Below are 6,801 nucleotides of genomic sequence, written 5' to 3' on the forward strand. Positions count from 1 at the left end.
ACTCTGTAAACCCTAGGTACAGGTATAACCTCTCTCCCTGTTCTGGCCGCGACAGCAAAGGCGCCTTGCCCAAATAACCCTTCAGTTCCTGAAACGCTTCCTTGCACTCGGCCGTCCAAACGAAGTTCGGAGTACTCCTTAATAGTCGATAAAGCGGTCTACACTTGTCGGACGACTTAGAAATGAACCTATTCAACACCGCGACTCTTCCCGCTAGCCGCTGTACTTCTTTAATATTCTGAGGCAAAGGCAGCTCTATCAGTGATCGTATTTTATCAGGATTGGCTTCTATTCCTCGATGAGTCACGATGTATCCCAGAAACTTCCCTGTAGTCACCCCAAATGTGCACTTCTTGAGATTGAGCTTTAAATTATGTGCCCGCAGTATTCTAAATGTCTCCCTCAGGCCCTCCAGGTGTTTTTCCTCCGACATCACGCCTGCGCCCTTGTTTACTCTATATTTGAGCGCGCCCACGCCCCTTCTGAAGAAAGCCCAATTCACAGGTTAGTTACAGGCTTTCTTTTTGTTAAAGTTATTTTTTATTCAGTGTTCCGAACTTCTTTAATACACTGAGATTGCGTATCAAATACACTATTCATACGCGTAGCAAGGAGGCATTCAGGTACTCCTTCTTCCACTCCTCGCCTCTTCTGTTAGAGGAGTTTCAATTCTAGTATATCAGGGTTGTTTGACTGTTGTTAGTGTTTCTTTCATATTGAACTTAGCCTTGCATGAGATTAAGGTCTGGTAAGAAAAAACCATCTAACGTGATCTATCATAAACGTCAATGCACATGCCTATCTAGAATACCACACACTACACTTGCATCAATGTCTGAAGAAACAGAGACTCCTCTCTCTAATTTTTACAAAGCCCTAAACGATAGCCCTAAGTCATGCATCGTTCTTGCAAACCCAGTGGGGGATTTTCGAATTCCCCCAAATATATTTAATTTGTTACCAAATTTTCATGGTTTAGACCACGAGAAGCCTTATCAGCATATGCGTAAGATAGAACAAGTTCTTACGATATTTCATCATCCTACCGTAGGTTCAGAACAAATTAAACTAAGGGTGTTTTCTTTCACCCTAGCCGATAAGGCGGCATCTTGGTTAACTGCCCAAACGCCTAATTCTGTGGACTCATGGGCCAAACTTGTTTAATTGTTCATGGAACAGTTTTACCCACCATTGAAGATAGATGAAATGTTTTAAAAGATTCATTTCTTCCTCCATAATTCTCATGAATCCTTTTCAGAGGCCTGTAATCGTTTCATTGATATTCTCATCGAGTGTCCACATCATAACCTTGCGAAAGACACGCTTGTTCGTGCCTTTTTCAAAGGGTTTTTATATCATCGAAAGAGCTTCCTGATATAATGATTGGGGGTAGTTTTCTTAGTAAAGGAGCCTCAGAGGCTTTTAGGTTTTAAGAAGATCAATCTAAGCGTAATAATAACTGAGGGGTAATGACATCTGATAAGCACCCAAAACTGTAATATTAAACCCCGAGAGACATAGCATTTTGATCAATTATGTGTTTAATAATCATGTAATAATTATAATTTCGTACTTTTGCAGGTTTTCGCAGTTAACATGAATATAATGATAAAACATGCATCGAAGTACGGGAATACTGGAATATTTAAAGTTTCCCACTCAACCAGTGAAGCCCAACAAAGCCTAACTAGAGCCGAAGTTTCCAAAAGAACAAAACCAGTGCAGAACGGGTCCACATATAAAGAAGCAGCAAACTTCCGAAGCTCACATCTGATAAATCTAGATGCTGACGTTGGCTAGTGAACTGCCAGAGCGACCAACTCTATGCAAAGACAGAAAGTTGTAAAAATGCCAATATCAGCGCTGCCACTGGACACACTAAATGGACCCACTCAGCGGGCCCAAAAGGCATGACAAGTCAGCATAGGCAGGTGGCAACAGATGGTCACAAATTTGTGCCACCTTGCAATGTGAGAAGACACGTACCAATTCAAAGTTTAAATTGAATTGGGCTACAAGACAAAACCAAAAACAAAATTTGGTTTGATATGGAGAAAAAGACAAAAGCTAAAATTAAACCAGGTAAAACCAAAACTTTGTATTTCAAAGATTTGAATCTCGCAATTCAACAAAGGACAAAATCTAATTAAAAGCTTCACGAGCCATCCAACCTATATATATGAGGGGGATGGGGGTCTTCATTATTCGGCTTCAGCATTTTCATGCTTTAGCCTCTGCTTAGCAGTCAGTTAGTTTTCATTTTAGCACTTAAATTATGTCCAGCAGCTTAATACTGTAAGTCATTTTCTTCTTAATGAAAGCTATTTCTTTTCAAGTTTAATTTTTGTCCTGCATTTATTTATTTAATATATACAGCAAGTTTAATTATTCCTTCAATGACCATGAGTTAATCCCCCCCCCCCTCAGGGGGAGGGTCATGCTGCTCGTGTGAAAATTCGGATTGACTCTTTAATATTCTAGAATCACTACTTAGGAATTAGGTATAGATTAGACATCCAGTCCCAAAATGATTGAGACTGTACAAAGTAGGAGTGCTGATGCTCCAGAACAGTCTCGCCAGAGACCCAAAATGTCTCGCGTGAGACTCTCTGGTGTCAGATAGCTCTCTAATTTGTCCAGCTGATGTAGAATCGAGCCAGGAGCTAAAATGATATTCCAGAGATGAAATATTAGTTCAACTTCTTATGCTAGTGCGATGCGGCTCAGAGATGTGGGCATTTCGCTAGGGATCAATACTCGACGTCGTCTCGGATTTGTCTATGAACTCAAGATGAATTAGAGCTGTAGTGATGTGGTAATATAAACTGTTAAAAAATAATTCTTGCATGAGCATGATTAACCCTCTCCCTGTTTCTCTATCTTTGTTTATTTACATCGAAATCACCGTTAGTAATTTACATTATTTACATTTCCGTTAAATTAATTAAACCAACTAAAAAACCTAAAATCCTACTCACTAAAAGTTGTAATTCTAGTTGTGAACCTTGCCGAGCCCTAAGGTTTTGACGATCCCTTACTCGACCTATCCTACCAAACCCACGTGAGTAAGGTAACTTGACTAAACGAACGACTATACGAACTTTGGACTTTGGACTTTGGTCTTCGGACTTCGGACTATGGACCTCGGACTTAAGTAAATGAAAACCAAAAAATGTGAAATGTATGTTTTATAAAATGGCGCCGCTGCACGCCGAAGGACTCTAAATATTTAACGTAATAACTGGAATACATCAAACCTAAAACCCCTCCCCTACCCCCTCATCTTTTTTTATTTCCATTTTTTTTGCAATACTAACGTATTATGTACCTATTTGCCCCAACTTTTTCTACTAACAGATACCTATGAACCAGATCTTGTTTATTTTTATTAGCACAGTCTAAGTATTACGTAGGAACTTGAAGTACTGAATTGACAAAAGAGTCTCGGACGAGACTAAATTAGTAGCGCGCGAGACTAACTTAGAGTATCAACACTCCAGTTTTCAGGTCACTTTCCCTTTCAGTACTCTTTTGGACTCTCTAGTCCAGTTTATCCAGTAAGTTCACGAGCTCGGGAGTTAGTTCGATCGTTGTATGAGGAATTGCGGGACGCCAGGTTTCAAATTCTTAAACTCCTCAAACTTTGTCGAGGATATTATTTGATTGTTGCTATAACCTATTTTACCTTGCATGTTTGTGTGTTGGCATGTGAACTCTTTGCATATAAATGTGGGTCGTCATTACATTTTCACGTTAACACGATTAATATGATTCGAATATATTTGGATGTATGTGTAGTTTCAAACTACCTGCTTAGAATATTTTTGTATGTGTATGTTATATCAATTCACGTACGCGGTATTCATTTGTATGAGTTCGTTCTCGACATTCCCTTAGCTCACATTTAAGTTGCATGTATCGATAGCTATAGATTATTGCATGCGTAGGACACATTTCTATTCACATAGATTTGCATATGTAGACTTCTTGTGTAAAACTAGCATGTGTTAATTGTATGTTTAGTTTCTATTTTGACATCTATCGTTTTTAATTGCATGTTTCGTAATCACGTCTCCATAATACATTAATTACGTAAACTAAAAATTAAAAAATATATATAAAAAAATAAAAAAAAAAAAAACCTAATAATTAAAATTTCATCTTAATCATCTTAATAACACTCCGCATAATACACCATCATAAATCATCATCCTATTCCATCAGTGCCTAGGAAACTTGAAAAAAATTGAGATTGCCTAATTAAGGAACGTGTTAGCACGAACAACCGCCCTCAATTCTATCAGGTGACCTGGCTGCTGGAATATTCACACGTTGTCCTAGCTTATCTGCTCAAGTTAGCAACAGCTCAGGAAGACGTGCTTAACCTCCCTCCTCCCTTAATTCTAAAATCTCTAGTCATAATTCGTTCCTTATGAGCCTTGAATTAAAATTTGTATTTGTATGAGACTACGGTCTGGTAAGCATAAGGAATTAGAACTTACATATCGTCGTCGGAAATACAATAAACAACTGCTTATGCTTTCTCCTAGACATAGTTCCTCCTCCGTAAACCAACCTCGTCAAACATCTCCATTGCCATATCTCCCTTAGTTATGGCTTAGGAAAATCCCACCGTCGAGAAACCCCTTTCGGATTTCTATACTGCCTTACAGGAAGGACATGCTTCCTGCATTAAACTCGATGCGATTGTAGATGATTTTCGCATTCCGCCAAATATTTTCGGTTTGTTACCTGTTTACCATGGTTTAAACCATGAAAAACCGTACAATCATCTTCGTCGGATGCAACAAGTAGTCACCACTTTCCGCCATCCGACCGTTACCAACGAACAAGTCTTGCTTAGGTTGTTTCCCTTCACCTTAGCTGATAAAGCTTTAGTTTGGCTCGCCAGACAAGCGCCGCAATCCATTGACACATGGGCCAAACTCGTACAAGCATTCATGATAAAATTCTATACTCAGAAGAAAACTACTGAAAATGCTTGGAAGATTCAATTCTTTTCGCCAACATCCCCAAGAATCCTTTTCGAAGCATGGAGCAGATTTATCGATCCGCTTCTCGAATGTCCCCATCATCAACTCGACACCGGCCAGTATTAGTCCGTTTCATTCTTTAATGGTCTCTCCGACCATCAAAAGGAAACATTAGATATCATGAACAGCGGTTGTTTCATGGACAAAGGCGCTACTGAAGCATACACTTTCCTTGAGAAATAGGCTTCACGAAGCACCCATTGGGGAAACACTGATTCTTCCAAATCTTCTAAAGACACTCCTACCAAGGTTACATCTATGTTCGAGGTCAAACCCGATCCGGAATTAAAAACTCTGATCGAGTCCCTAAACAAAAAGGTCGATGCTCTTTTGATTCAAGTAAATGATCAAAAACCCAAACAGGTTATGGCTGCCAATGCTTCCCCATGTCCTCTTTGTTTAAGTCCGGAGCACACTGATTCTTACTATCCCTTGGTATACGAGTGCCCTCCCCAATCTTCTGAAGAGGCTTGTGCTTTTAACATCCCTAATGCACCTTGGCGACAACATCCGAATTTGGCTTGGGCACCCCCTGCCCAACAACAAGCTCTTCCGGGTGTCAACAACGCTTCTGCACGACCACCCACGATCTACAATTCCTACCGTCAAGGAAATCCTCCACAATTTCAGCAAGGGCAAAATAATTTTCCCAACAATGTAAATATAGGGTATCAAAACAACCACAACCTTGTTCCTGCTAATCAAGGATATGGCTACCAAAATCAACCTGTAAACAATAACCGTGAACTTGTTCCTACCGCTTCCATCGGGTACAATCCAACCGATAAAACAAATTGAAACTTTTCTGACTTACATGGATCAACATAATCAAATCTTAGCATCTATCCAACAGTGTCTTCAGCTGTTAGCACAGCTAAAAGTCAAAAGGCGTGTTCCCTGGCCAAGCAGTTCCAAACCCTAAGCCAACAAACACTGCCTTTGAACTCAACAATGCACCAGGATCTAGTAATCCAAGCTAGGGTGAGGTAAATGCCATTACCACTCTTCGTTCTGGCCGAACTATCGACAATAACATACGTATGCCAGACGAAGAATCGACGGAAGCCACGGCTGACGTCCTTCCAACTCCTACCCGCAACCTATAACGGACGAGTTGTTCCTTCCAAATCTACACCCACGTCCCTAGGGAAAGACGCCACTGATCCTTATGTGCAATTCTGCCCAAAAGCTCCGTTCCTTGCCCGTTTGGCAAAGAACAAACGTGACGAACATTTCGATAAGATCCGTGAAACCTTCAAAAATTTGACCATAAACTTACTTTTTCTAGATGCGCTTAAGCATTTGCCCAAGCATGCTAAGTTTTTGAAGGATATGTGCACCACCAAACGACGTACGAATGTTCCTCAACAAGCATTCCTCACTGAGTAGTTTCCCTCAATCACTACTACCAATGGGGTAGTCAAAAACAAAGACCCAGGTCGACCAACTGTACCATGCACGTTGGGCGACAAGTATACTGCTACCACACTTTTAGACCTAGGAGCCAGTGTTAACCTACTTCCCTACTATTTATTTAAGCAGTTAGGTCTTCATGAATTAAAACCTACCAATATGACTCTACAACTCGCGGATCACTCCATCAAGTACCCAAAGGGCATAGTAGAAAACGTCATAGTTAAGGTCCAAGATTTTTACTACCCCGTTGATTTTGTCATTCTAGATACTGAAGTGGTATGTGATTCCATTCCTATCATCTTGGGATGTCCATTTCTTGCAACTGCTAACG

Source organism: Coptis chinensis, chromosome 8 (assembly GCF_015680905.1).
Source record: "Coptis chinensis isolate HL-2020 chromosome 8, ASM1568090v1, whole genome shotgun sequence".
Classification (NCBI taxonomy): Eukaryota; Viridiplantae; Streptophyta; class Magnoliopsida; order Ranunculales; family Ranunculaceae; genus Coptis; species Coptis chinensis.